We start from the raw sequence: 14600 nt of genomic DNA, 5'->3' as shown, positions 1-14600 counted from the left end.
GGGAGCTCAACCCAGAATTCCAATGGGTGGTGGAGACTGCAGGAACTGTGGGATAGCTACCAACAGTGCAACGCTCCGAAAATCGACGCTAGCCTCGGTACTGTGGACGTACTCCACCGACTTAATGCGCTTAGTGGGGACACACACAATCGACTGTATAAAATTGATTTCTAAAAAATCAACCTCTATAAAATCAACCTAATTTCGTAGTGCAGACATACCTCTCTTTACAAAGGTTCTCTCCCTGCAACCTAGATTTAGGGTCCTATCTCTCAGAGAGGGGTGGGTCTTAGCACACAGTAATTTAGGCACCTCCTCATTTAGCATGCTAGTTTTTGTGGATTGTATTCTAAGGCACTTATCTCTCCCTGTTAATCTTATAGGGAGACTAGGTGGCTAACTGGGCATTGTAGATTGCAGTGCTGTTCTGCTGATATTCTAGGTGCCTAAAAGTGAGCACAATGATACTCAGTGTTGCAACACCTATGTCCCTTCATAAATCCCACCCCTGGTGATTCAGTAAGTGGCATTCTTCTGTTGGAATAAGTACCAGTTTTAGGGTTCGCTGGGCCACTGGAGATGTCATCTTTCAGATGAAACATATCAGTATTCTTATTCAATTGTGGTCATTAAACATTTCATAGTACTTTTTAAGAAAGTTATATGTTGCATCTCTAAATTCCTCTACAATATCAGTTTGCTACAATATTCTTCACACTTGTCCTAAGCTGTGTTATTCCTGCCTATAGTTAATCAGAAATGTCTGTATTTCAGGGGTGGGTGAAATGATCTCCTTAAATGTTGTATAAGTCCTATTTCTGCAAATTGTTGTGCCCATGTGGAACTTGTTGCACTATTGCAGCCATAACCTGCAAATCTCTTTGACATGAAAAGCACTAAATAAGTGTAAGACATTAATATTGCTATGGTCAGTTAAGTTATTCTTTAAATATTTGCATTTTGTTACTGCACTTATTTGTTTTCTCTGTCTTCAAAGTTTTTGATCCTGCAAACATGCACATTCAACTGTTAATAACTCCATTGAAATTCTATGCTGGCAGAACCATTTGCAGTGTTGCTGCCTTTATCATATTTATGGGAGTCGCTGAAGTCAATGGGACTATTCACATACTTAAAGTTAAGCATGTGCATAAATTTTTTGTAGGATGTGGAGATATTTTGTAGGCCATTTACTGAAAAAGTTTTTCTAGTCAGAACTACAAAACCAACACCACTGTGAAAAAACAAGTTGTATTTTGTCTTGTCTGGCATGTAATTAAACATGATTGCCAGCTAAATTCTAAAACTAAACCTTTTACTATTGGTGATGCATGAAGCAGGAAGAACACAACTTGATTTTCTAATTCCAAGATGAGTTTATTGTGCAGCAGATTAATCTTATTTTGATTTGTAAACTGAGCAGAGAATTGATGCACAATCATGCTGTAAATGAAAATAATTATTGAACTCATGTCATATTTATAGTAATATTTGTGACTATTACCACATTTTATAGGTGTGTATGAATAACTGTTCTTATTTTATGGCTATTTTTCAATAAACATTTTAGAAAATGGGAATTTTTTGATAAAAAGGGTGTGTTTTGGTATGTGCATCACATTTTTAAATCATACATATGCATGAGTAGCAGGTGAAGCTTCCCCCTGGGGAGGCTAGCCCCATGCCCTGCCTCTTCTTGGCTGGCCCTGCCTCTTCCAGCCAAGGTCACATCCCTGCTTGCTGCTCTCAGTCTCCTTCCTGCCCCCCCATGGCCCTGACTGGGGTAAGGAGGCTGAGTGCTTGGCTTCTGTCTGCCATCACTCCAGCCTGGGGCCTCAGGAGGGGGGCCTGAGAGCTTGGTCCCAGCTGGAGTTAAGCTCTCAGCCTTGGCTGGGATCATGGCAGAACTCTTAGCCTGGGCTGGACTGCTGAAGCTCTGATCCTGGAGCTCCTCTGCCATTCTGCCCCCCTCCTGCTGCAGCCCTGCCCATGTCCACACGCCGCTCCACCCCCGCTCTGCCTCTTCCATCCCAAGGCCCCACTCACTCTTCTCACCCCCCCCATCCCCAGCTGTGGCCGTGAGACCAGAAAAGCTCTGTGCCCCTGCCATGGCCCCGGGGTCATGGCAGGGGGGAGATTTTTCCAGGGGCTCCAAATCCACCACTGCCCCTCCACCCTGGTGGCCCAAAGTTTGAGGAGGCTTAGCCTCCACTAGGTGCCGTCTATCTACATATGCAAAGCTTGACAATGTTAACCTGAATATGCTTCACCACCCATCAAGCTGAACCTACTCAGAAACAGTAACTGATAGAAGTTTCCATCATTTTGCTTGTGCACTTGTATAAAAAGTAAAATTATTAACAACTATTGTATTTGTGCATTCTTTGTTGATTTAACTATATGAGTTAGTAAATCAGTGTGTTTGACTGGCATCCTAGAGACTGCTCTACTGACAGTTTCTATAAAGATTGTTTAACATATAACTAAGCTTGGCAGTTGTTTTTTGTAATTTTGACAGATAAATGATTATTTTAAAGAATGTTTTCAATTTGTATTGATTTAAATTTTCAGTTGTAGGAAATCACACAATGCGAAGAGGACAGACTAATTTTTTTAATGACAGTAGACATGGCACTTCAAAAAGGTAAAGCTTTGTAACTATCAAACCCCACATTGTCAACATCACATGTCAAAATACACAAAGTAAGTATCCTTAAGTCAACCTCTAATAAATTCCCAAGACTACACCTAAGCAGGAGAGGTGGCTGTGTATTTATACATTCCACTTGCCAGGCCAAGTTTCTGTGCAGAACCTCCCTTCCCCCACTCAGTTCGCCTCATCAGCAATTACAAGGAAGGCCTTGTCAGCTGGCAGGGGAAACCAGGGAACAAGCTACAGCGGGTTAATAACACCCAGATTTATACAATGGGTCACATAGCCGCATTTTTGAGGCCTGTGGAGACCACGTATCCCAACATGCCATGCATCTTCTGGAGACTATATATCCCAGCATGCAAGGCGGTGCTCTCGTCTATTGGAGGAGGAAGGTAAGTGTCTGGAAGGGGAAATACCTCTCGCTGTCTTTCAGGGATGGCTTGGTGCTTACGCGAGGGGGAGCCGGAGAGCATGCTGGGAACTATAGTCCCGTGCTGTGGCTGAGGGGGCGGGGACACGCCTGGTGAGAGGCGCGACACCACACGGTTACGCGCGCCCCGGACACGCAGCCAGCATCAGCCGCCCCGCGCGCTCCAGTGGCGGCGGCGTCCTCTCTCCCTGCCGCCGGCGGAGGCGGCGCGCGGGCGCGGCGAGGCCCGGCCCGCTCTCTATGGTTGTGGCGGTCTCGGAGCTGTGGGACGCGGAGCCGGCGGCGCTGCCGGGATGGAGTGACCGGGAAGGTACTAGGGGAGCGGGGACCGGGCGAGGGACTTATGCGGCTCTGATTCAGCCCAGCCCTGGGCTCCTGGGGGAGATGGGCGCTGCCCGCGGCTGCGGGGGGGCGGGCGGCCGGCGGCGTGGGCCACCGCGTGTTCGCGGCTGATGGGGGGAGGAGCGAGTCCCAGCAACAACCTCTGCGGGCCGCGGGGCTCCCTGCCGGGCGGGGCTCCCTCGCTGCGTTCCTGACTGGCTCTGGACCGGGCTTTTCTGATGCCGGCGCCTGCCCGGCTTTCTCTCGGCGGTTCTGCGGGGGGGAAGGGCGCTGGAGGGCTCAGCGGCTTTGCTGCGGCAGGCTGGGTCCTCCGCCCGTGCGGCATCGCCGGGGGCGTTGTAATGGGGCAGCGTCACGGGAGCGTCTGACTTGGCCACCCAGAGCTCTCCTAGACTGCTGCCTGGCCTGCAAGGGTCCTGGGAAATGGAAGTGAGTTTTCTTTAAAATTGGAAAATAGCCTGTTGTACGTGTGTTACGAACACCTGTCGTCTGCAACAACATCCATTTCTGTAGAGTTTCTGCTTTAATCTGAAATAAATCTCTAGCGGTTATGGTTGCAAAGATCACCTTCAACATATGAACCAGTGAAATCTCCTTTTCTCACATCTGTATACGGAGTGAAATTAGCCATTCTTCAGAATCCAGCATGCAGTAAGGGAACTGACTAAGCATTTCAATGTCCTATGCTCCTTGGTAGGCCTTGGTTATTCCTTCTGTCTTACAACGAGCACAATATGTACTGCTAGATGGGTGATCAGAATTTGCCTTAATCCTTTGCCAAACTCTGCAGAGGCTTCATGCTGTAGGTCAGGGTTGGGCAAACTATGGCCTGGGGGCTACATCCAGGCCTCCAGATGTTTTAATCTGGCCCTTGAGCTCCCACCAGGGAGTGGGGTCTGAGGCTTGTCCTGCTCCGCACATCTCCCAAAAGCAGTGGCATGTCCCCTCTCCAGCTTATACATGTAGGAACAGCCAAGAGGCTCCACACACAACCCCTGCCTGAAGTGCTGCCCTCACAGCTCCCATTGTCCAGGAACCACAGCCAATGGGAGCTTGGGGAGGGGGGGGCACCTGTGGACAGAGAAGTGTGCAGAGCCACCTGGCTGCACTTCAGCATAGAAGCTGGAGGGGGGACATACTACTGCTTCTGGGAGCTGCTTGAGGTAAGTGCCACTTGGAGCCTGCACCCCTGACCCCCCTCCTGCCCTCTGAACCCCTCGGTCCCAGCCTGGAGCACCCTTCTGCCCCCCAACCCCTCATCCCCAGCCCCACCCCCCCTGCACCCCACCCCCCAATTTCATGAGCATTCATGGCCTGCCGTACAATTTCCATATCCAGATGTGGCCCTCATGCCAAAACATTTGCCCACCTCTGCTGTAGGAAGAGAGTGCTGTCATTCCTCATTGATGTGTCAATAACAGATAGGATAGTAACTGAATTACTTCTGTATTTCCCACCCTGAGTTAGGGTAACAGGGTGGAAATACCTCACGTCTTTCACTGGCAGTCCTTTGAGTTACTAAATAATGGTGTTGATGGTCTCCAAAAGGAAGGAGGGGGATTTGGGGTCTTTGAGAGGAAGCAATATTAGTACAGCCATTGAGGAGGTAGAGAACTCTTTCACCATAAGAAGTTAATAACTTCAGACTTACTATGTTACATTTCTTTCATTCCAATGTAATTTCCTGTTAAGGTGGCTGATTCTGGTTTGGGAGCCCTTATGATGAGCTCCTGTAAGGTTTTGTGCATTTTTAATTGAAATGTAATAACTTCTAATTAATAGTACATGCTGTACAAAGAATACTACCTTGGAGCTTCAAAATGTTGTCTGACATGAGAACTTTATATTATACTGGGGCTTGCTAACAGGAGGACTAGGCAAAGGTACAACTCTTACATTAAGTAGTGTGTCACTGAAGAATGATTACACATGGGATATTACAACAAATCTGTATTACACCATGTATATGAATAGTTAAAGCAAGTTGTTATTCTAAAGAAATAACTGACCTGTCCAAAATTGCAACATAGGTACGTTGAGAAAGTGTTATTCCTACAGAATGGTCTGCTAGTTCAGCGTTTCTCAAATGCTGCCACCATGGCCACATGTGGCTACCAGTGGAATTTTGCGGCCACGACAGCCTCCTGGGCGGGGAGGAGACAAAGCAGTGGCTCCTCCTTGTAGCACCTAGCTGTTGCTCCTGGATGAGCCACCTTGGTGTTTGCTGGCACTAGCAACAGGGATTGGTATCCTGCACCAACAGCCTCCTAGGGGGCTCCTGGTGGTGCCTCTGGAGAGACATGGGCTGGTGGTGGTGTGTGGCACCATAGGAACCTGGGACTCTGCAGGTGGCCGTTGAGTTCCCAACTCACTTTCCCAGGGATGGAGGGGCTTGGGCTTCAACCCCAGGGCAGCCACCAGCAAGAGTTGGTGCCTGCACTGAGGCCACCAAAAAATGTGTTGTGAGAACCCTAGTCTATGCATGTCTATTTCTAAGACTGAGAGACCTCTCACTTTCTAGTGGCAGCCAAGATGCTGTCAGGAGAGAGTCATAGTTAATTCTACAAACAATCACTGAAGATCAGACTGAGAGCAGGTCTGCACTTGAAATGCTGCATCGACATAGCTGCGCTGCTGTAGCGCTTTAATGAAGATGCTCTATGCTGATAGGAGAGAGCTCTCCTGTTGGCATAGTTAATTCACCTCTGCAAGGAGTGGTAGTTATGTCGGGGGGAGAAACTTAGCTGTTTACACCAGCACTTAGGTTAGTATAACTGTCGCTCAGAGGTATGGATTATTCACACCCTGAGTGATGTCGTTATATCAAAGTAATTCTGTAGCGTAGACCTGCTCTTGGGGTTTGGGGAGGAGAGGAAGGGATAGCTCAGTGGTTTGAGGATTGGGCTGCTAAACCCAGGGTTGTGAATTCAATCCTTGAGGGTGCCACTTAAAGATCTGGGGCAAAAATCAGTATTTGGTCCTGCTAGTGAAGGCAGTGGGCTGGACTCAATGACCTTTCAAGGTCCCTTCCAGTTCTAGGAGATAGGTATATCTCCAATTATATATATCCACCTTGTCTGCACTAGGAGTATGTTTTCACTAGAAATGCTGAAGCTGTACCATTGTAGCACTTCAGTATAGAGCAGTGGTTCCCAAACTGGGGTTCTGGGGGGTGGATCCCTAATGGCGGACAGAGCTGTCCCTAGGGAGCCGCAGGCAGCACAGGGCCAGCAGCCCACAGCTCCTGGACTTCCAAGAGTGAAGCAGATCAAAGGAAGCATATCTATCACACTGAGGAGATTTAAACTTCAAGACTCCTTATAAGAAACAGAAAGGGAGGTGAATATTTTTTGCTGTTAAAATTAAATAGTCAGCTAGTATTGTTTTTAAAATTTATTATGAAGAACAAGTTTAAGCTTTGCTGTAACATGTGCTGTTTGCCTGGACTGCTCAAGACCTGAAAGCTTGTGTAGGAGGAACTCTTTTGAGTTGGCTTCTTAAATACCTTCAGGCTGTTTCACATCTGATACTCCCTTGATGAAACATAGGAGCCTTGTGTTATAACAGGCTTATTCAAAGTGATACAAGCTACAAAAGTGAGATCTTGGAAGAGTATTACCATTTTCATAACATAGTAAAAATACTGTAATGATAAATAATACAAGTGTGTAATAAGCATGTCATAAAACAAATGTTATATTTCCAAGATCACTGCTTTTATAATTTATACTCGGGTAAAGGAGAAAATCCCTGGAAATATTCATTTTTAAGAGGGTTTTTTTTGCGAGACTTGACGTGCTAGTGAAGGGGGTTCACAGGCTGTTAAAGTTCGGGAACCACTGGTGTAGAGACTACATTGGTGGGAGGGGCGTAATTAATACACCTCCCCGAGAGGCCATACAAGGTTAGTGGAAGAGTTCTTTCATCAACTGAGCACTGTCTACCTTGGGGGTTAGATCAGCTTAACTGTGTCACTGAGGGGTGTGGATTTTTCACATCCCTGAGCGATGCAGCTTGGTCAACCTAACATTTTAGTGCCTGGCCTAGAAAGGCTTTGCCAGCGTAGTTATACTGCCGAACACCCCTAGTGTAGACACAGTTTATATCTGCAGAAGAATTGTACCAGTTCCCTGAATGAAATAAGTTATACTAATGAAAGGACTTTTTTGCTAGAGTAACTGCATCTATGCCAGGACTTCTGCCAGCTTAGCTGTATATGTTAGGGATGCACATTTCCCCCACTCCCCCCAACTTCTAACTGTCATAGCTATGCCAGCAAAACTTTTACATGTATATTAGGCCTGAAACTGAGCCTAAGTATGCCACTTCCTGAGTTTGATGCAAGACTGGTTAGTTCATGCAAGCCTTCGTGGAAGTGGAATAGCTCTGGATGAGTCCTTTATCAAAGATATCCATCTAGATTTGATTCCTTCCAAGGCTTGGCCTATAAGTAAGATTAATGTCAGCATAGCTGTGTCAGTCAGGGGTATGAAACTAAACTCCTGACTGGCATAACAATGCTGACAAAACACACAGTAGAGATGCAGCTATGTCAGTGAAACCGGACTGCTGATGACATGGCTAACATCATTTGAGGTGGTAGGGTTCCTGCACTGGCAGAAAAACGTATACTACTTCTGCATCTACTTTAATGGGGTATGTGACACAGCTGTGCTGGGCTAGGCTCTGCCGAGTAAACATACCCTGAGTAGGGCTGTCAAGCAATTCAAAAAAATAATAGCACGATTAATTACGCTGTTAAACAATAATAGAATACCATTTATTTAAATATTTGTGGATGTTTTCCACATTTTCAAATATATTGATTTCAAATTACAACACAGAATACAAAATATATAGTGCTAATTTATATTTATTTTTAATTACAAATATGTGCACTATAAAAAAAAAATAGTATTTTTCAATTCACCTAATACAGGTATGGTAGTGCAACCTCTTTATCATGAAAGTTGAACTTACAAATATAGAATTAAGTACAAAAAAAAGCTGCGTTCAAAAATAAAACTCTGTAAAACTTTAGAGCCTACAAGTCCACTCAGTCCTACTTGTTCAGCCATTGCTCAGACAAACAAGTTTGTTTACATTTACAGGAAGTAATGCTGCCTGTTTCTTGTTTACAATATCACCTGAAAGTGAGAACGGATGTTAGCATGGCACTGTTGTAGCCGGTGTTGCAAGATATTTACATGCCAGATGCGCTAAAGATTCATATGTCCCTTCATGCTTCAACCACCATTTCAGAGAACATGCATCCATGCTGATTATGAGTTCTGCTTGATAACTGTCCAAAGCAGTGCAGGCCAGCGCATGTTCATTTTCATCATTTGAGTCAAATGCCACCAGCAGAGGGTTGATTTTCTTTTTTTCTTGGTTTGGGTTCTGTAGTTTCCGTATCAGTGTTGCTCGTTTAAGACTGTCCCTCTCAGATTTTGGAAGGCACTTCAGATTCTTAAACATTGAGTCTAGTGCTGTAGCTATCTTTAGAAATCTCACATTGGTACCTTCTTTGCATTTTGTCAAATCTACAGTGAAAGTGTTCTTAAAATGAAAAACATGCTGAGTCGTCATCCAGGACTACTCTAGCATGAAATATATGGCAGAGTGCAGGTAAAACAGAACAGGAGACATACAGTTCTCCCCCAAGGAGTTCATTTACAAATTTAGTTAATGCATTATTTTTTTAACGAGCGTCATCAGCATGGATGCATGTCCTCTAGAATGGTGGCCAAAGCATGAACGGGCATATGAATGTTTAGCATATCTGGCATGTAGATACCTTGCAGTACCAGCTACAAAAGTCTTACGTGAATGCCTGTTCTCACTTTCTGGTGACATTGTAAATAAGAAGTGGGCAGCATTATCTCCCATAAATTTAAACAAACTTATTTGTCTTAAAGATTGGCCAATTGTTAAGACAAAGACTGAGTGGACTTGTAGGCTCTAAAGTTTTTTTGGCATTGTTTTGTTTTTGAGTGCAGTTATGTAACCAAAAAAAAAATCTACATTTACAACTTGCACTTTCATGACAGATTGCACTATAGTACTTGCATGAGGTGAATTGAAAAATACTTTAAAAATCATTTTTACAGTGCAAATTTTAGCAATCAAAAATAATATAAAGTGAGTAATGTATACTTTGTTTTCTGTGTTATAACTGAAATCAATATATTTTAAAATGTGGGAAAACATCCAAAAATATTTAATAAATTTCAATTGGTATTCCATTGTTTAACAGTGCGATTAAAAGTCTGCTCATCCCCCTCCCTCCCAGAAAGTCGTAAGCCTGCTCCGGGGACGAGGTGGATCGGGGATGGGAAGAGGCGGGTCTGGAGTGGGGATGGGAAGAGGTGGGCCTGGAGCATCCCTTGGCAACGTTGGCTCCTGGGGGTAAGCTGCCGCTGCTGCTGCTGTGCAAGTTGCTTCCTAGCGTCCTTGCCTGCATCATTGTCTGCAGCGGGCTGTGCCTGTTTGGGGTAAGCCAGGAGCACCTCCCAACGACAGTACTGTACAGTATATAATGCCTTTTGTCTGGCCCCCAGTTTTTTCTTGGAACCTAACCCCCTGCGTTTACATTAAATCTTATGGGAAAATTGTATTCGTTTAACATCGTTTCACTTAAAGTTGCAGTTTTCAGGAACATAACTACAACGTTAAGTGAGGAGTTACTGTAATTAAACATGTCTGTTGTGGAAGCACTTTCTAGTTAGACCAGTTTACAGTTCTGAAAACAATCCTAGACTGTAGGATGATGATTTTTAATTTTTTTGATCCAATGTGGCTATATACTCCTAAAGCACTGAGGTAGCAAGTGGCTCCACATCCTGTGTGGTTGCTGCAAAGCTTGTACCATGTCAAAGATTTGACAAGAATGCTAGAAAGACATCCCTTTTAGTATACACCTCTACCGCGATACAACGCGACACGATATAACATGATAAAGCAGTGCTCCAGGGGGTCGGGGCTGCGTAATCTGGCTGATCAAAGCAAATTTGGTATAACACGGTTTCACCTGTAACGCAGTAAGATTTTTTTTTGCTCCCGAGGACAGTGTTTTATATCGGGGTAGAGGTGTATTTGAAGGGAGATGAACTAGACATTCTAGAACCATTGACTAATGGAAAAAAAAACAACTTAAGAGGATTAGTTGAGCATATGACTTGTCCTCCTTGTCACCATTACTGTTAATCAAACACTAACCTTCCTGCACAGAATAGGTGCTCTGAGTAGTGTATTCTCTCATCACTAATTATTCTAGTCTGTTTTTCTAATCATTAAACCTCTTGTTTTTTTCTTAAAGCATTCCATAAGTGCTTGCTAAAAGGCTATTCAGCTCTTCTGATTTAAAGAAAAATGTAATTTATTTTTGATTAAAATGGATTACTGCACAAGAAACTATCTTCTTAAATAAAATCTTGTAGTCCAAGGAATTACTTTTCATGTTATGGTGCTTGCATTGGCCCAATAGATTGTAACTATTTGAGTTAGCTACACAAACTAAATTTTTTAGTAAAGAGTTTCAGGGTGGATTTGATTTAAATCCCTAGTCAGGAAGACTCGGTTTAATCATGGATTTCTACATAAAAGTGTATTCTTGTGAAAAATATATATTAAGGTTAGAACAATCAACAACTCAGATCGATGTAGGTTTCATTTTTAGAAGGTACACGCTATACGTTTTTAAACTGATTTATTTTGAAAACTTTTTAGATTAGTTTTACAATTATATCAGAAAATGAGTGATTGTTCGGTTATTTCATTTACCAAAGGTAATTGAAGCAGATATTTATGAAGTCATTGAGAGGTTAACCTATTGAACTGGAGATAGTTCATGATGAACTATTTGAAGGATTTTCTTGCCATGCTGTATTAGGAGGAGAACATCACCAGACAGATGTTTAAATTGTTTTATTTAACTAAAACAACATTGTGTATTCTGGATTTTTTTCTTCAACAGCAAACATATAATATTTTAACAAAACATATGAATTCTTGAATTTAGTTAAACATTCAAGTTTTTTAAAATCAGGTTTGTTTTTGTTAATGGTTTTTAGCTAAAATAGTTAAATGAAATGTTTTAAAAAACACAACAAATGTATTGTCAGCCAGATCAACATGAGAAACTTAAAATATAGGCTTTTGCAGCTAACTCAGTCGTCTTCACCTTCATCTTGCTGTTTTGTGCATAATCTGGAAAAGAAAAACAAGCTTTCCCGCTTTTTCAGGTCCCAAATGATTTCTCAATTTGGAATGAATTAGTCCAAATGAAGAAAATATTCTTTCTACACTGGCAGAAGAAGCTACTGCCGTTAAAACTGAGATTATCACTTCAACAGTCTCTGAATCCAAGTGCTTAACTAACTTCCACCAGTTCTCTGGTGTGACTTTCTTTAAAAAATGATCAGCAAACATCTATTTTTTCAATGGTTCACTCTTAGCCCGCAAGTTTTTTAGTTGGTATTATGGAGAGATGATTGCTGGATGTCCGTGTCATAGCCAACTCCTCCTCTTCAACAGTTAAAAGTTTGACCCTGGTACTGACTATTGAAAATATTTGCAAGAAAATGAGCTGGAGATAATGCTTGTCCCATTCAGGGGTTTTTTGTGTGTGTGTGTGTGTGTGTGCTTGTAATTTAACTCTGTCATTGCATATTTCTCTTTAAGATCTCACTCAGTTCCTTCCAAATTTCAACAGCATCAGCAGTAAAACAGCTATTTCCCTGCATTTTGTTCAAGGCTACAGAAATAGGCTTTAGGGTACTCCGCAGCCCAGTGTTGAGAACTTTGGCTGTGACAGTGCTATCTATTTTTTTTGCAATTTTGTTCACAAACTGTCATCAGATTAGTCCAGTTCTTGATATAGTGCTCAAAACAGCCCACTACTGAGTTCCATTGCAAGTCTTGTGGGAGAGTTACTTTGGTTCCTCCCACTTTTTTCAGAGCAGCTGCTGCATAGTGGTTATTTTGGAAGTATTTTGCAATTTCAACAACATTAGCCCTTATTTTTTTTAACACTGAAGTCTTTTTGGCTAGGAGGTGCATGAAATGAGCACTGCAACCGTATTTTGTTAGCTTGTTACTCTCTTCAGTCTCTTCTAAATTTCTTCTCATCTGCATACATTTGCAGCATTATCTGTGACCAAGCTGTGTACTAGACTTTTGAGTTTTTTTTTCAGTTTGTTATAGCTTTTACTGCTACTTCTTGTAAATATTCTCCTGTGTGTGCATTTCCTGATGTATCAATTATTTCTGTAAGAAAGACATTCCCCCCTTCTGTTGTCACACAGGTAAATACGACAGGATCATTGTGGACATTGCTCCACTCATCAAGATTCAGGTTAACAATTTTACCCTCTAGACCGTTTGCACACTGCTCAATTTCTCTTTCATGCGTTTTATCCAGCAATTTGCCTGCAACATCTGCTCTGTTAGGTGGACTTTATCTTGGTCTTAATGACTGAACCATGTTAATGAAGTATGGGTTCTCAATCATACGGAAAGGAGTGTGTGTTGCATAAAGAAGCCGGGCAATTTTTTCATCAGTTACTTATTTTTGTAATCTTCTGGTTCTTATCACAAACTTATCTATAGTTGTTTCTGGATGACGGAGATCTTTTTTTCTTCTTTTTTTACTGTGGCTATGTGACATACATGATGTGACTGAAACACTATCATTGGCAGATAACTCTGAAACTATAAAAAAAAAAATGGTGATTTTGAAGGATACAGAATCTTGTATGTTGAGGATGGATTCTCCTAAACAAAATAAGTCAGTGAAGTTATTTAATTATTACCACCATACTGCTCATTTAGTATTACTGATTGCATTCACTGACACTCAGTAGTACTTTAAAAGGGAAATTGTAAAAGGAAGATCTGCCTATTTCAGCTATCTATTTTTTATCACAACTGCATCTAAAACGGTAGTACCATATAGGTCATTACTCTATTTTTTGCTCAAACATGAGAATTCAAGAATAGTCCAGAAGGAAGACAGGCAGTCCTTAAGAAAGAATTATGAAATAAAAAAAGTTTACCAACCTGAAGATCCTGCATGTTCAGACATGTTCCTTTTATCTTCAACGCAGCTTCCTTCTGAGAAGGAACACTTCTCATGATGATGTTTCATTTGGGCAACCAGGCCTTGCATTTCTTTGTTGCACTGTTTGCATTTTGCACGCATGCCTGTCTTACCCACAGGTAGAGTAACTTCATTAAAATATTCCCAGATTGGGTCTCTTTTACGACCTGCTGCCGTTATAGGTTTTCCGTTCTAGTGAGAGAATGGTATGGTAGATCTCAAATCAATGAAGGCTACACTCAGACCTCAAGACTTCTGGAATATGCTGCTCCAACAGTTTCACTTTTGTTTTTACTGCCTGTCCCTCCGTTCTCACATTTATCTCCAGACTTCTTCTCCTTGTCCAGCTCTGTTCCACCCCCAGCAGTCTTCTAGTCATTGAACTTTTTGAAACTTTGCACTTTTAGAGAGAGGTGTAAGGGATTGACTCTATGTACACAAATTTGCAGAGGGACAGTAGGGTTGAGGTCTGTTACTTCTCGCCTCTATATATTTATTTATTTTAAAGCATTTTTGCTGTTAACAAGCATGTTATTTCTGGAGACACAAATCCACAGTTTGAGAACTGCAAAACTAAGCATCTCTGATGGTATCTTCTAGACTGAGCATTGAGTCCCATTGGGTAGATGGAAAGATTAACCTGAATAATCTATACAGAAGCCCCTGGAAGACCATAAAATTTGGTCTCTAATCCATGAACTATTGGAACTAATTTACAAAACTTTTCTTAAACATTACGTGAATATATTGTCTCATACTATAGAATTAGAATTTATAATCCCTGTTACATTGTAGTTCAAAGAGATCTCATCATGGATCTTAATTAAAACTCTCTTTAGGTTTTTTCCTCTCAACGTATTTTATAAAAAAAAATTGGATTTCAAGAAAAAAATCAGAATTTTTATTAAAAAAAAAAAATCATTGATTTTTATCCACCCTGAAGAGTTTTATGTTTGCACATATTATGGTGGTTGGAGGTTGGCATAACACTTAACTGGCAACCTTTACCTAGCCTATTGGAATTTTAAAAGTCTGAGGCACCTTTTAAAAGTCTGAGGGAATTCTCCAGGTGA

General features: G+C 42.2%; 1 protein-coding gene across 4 annotated transcripts in view; it reads left to right on the top strand.

Moving 5' to 3' along the window:
- The first annotated feature begins 3294 nt into the window (after positions 1 to 3294).
- XPOT (exportin for tRNA) overlaps positions 3295 to 14600 on the top strand; it is an 82044-nt gene continuing 70738 nt past the window's right edge. For all 4 annotated transcript variants that reach the window (XM_030548835.1, XM_030548834.1, XM_030548837.1 and 1 more), the window contains exon 1: positions 3295 to 3396. The gene's annotated coding sequence lies outside the window, so the exon portion shown is untranslated. The remainder of the gene's footprint in view (positions 3397 to 14600) is intronic.

The sequence above is a fragment of the Gopherus evgoodei genome, chromosome 1 (assembly GCF_007399415.2).
Source record: "Gopherus evgoodei ecotype Sinaloan lineage chromosome 1, rGopEvg1_v1.p, whole genome shotgun sequence".
In the NCBI taxonomy this organism is placed as follows: domain Eukaryota; kingdom Metazoa; phylum Chordata; order Testudines; family Testudinidae; genus Gopherus; species Gopherus evgoodei.
The sequence above is the reverse complement of the archived record's forward strand: the minus strand, read 5'-3'. Positions and strand labels throughout refer to the sequence as shown.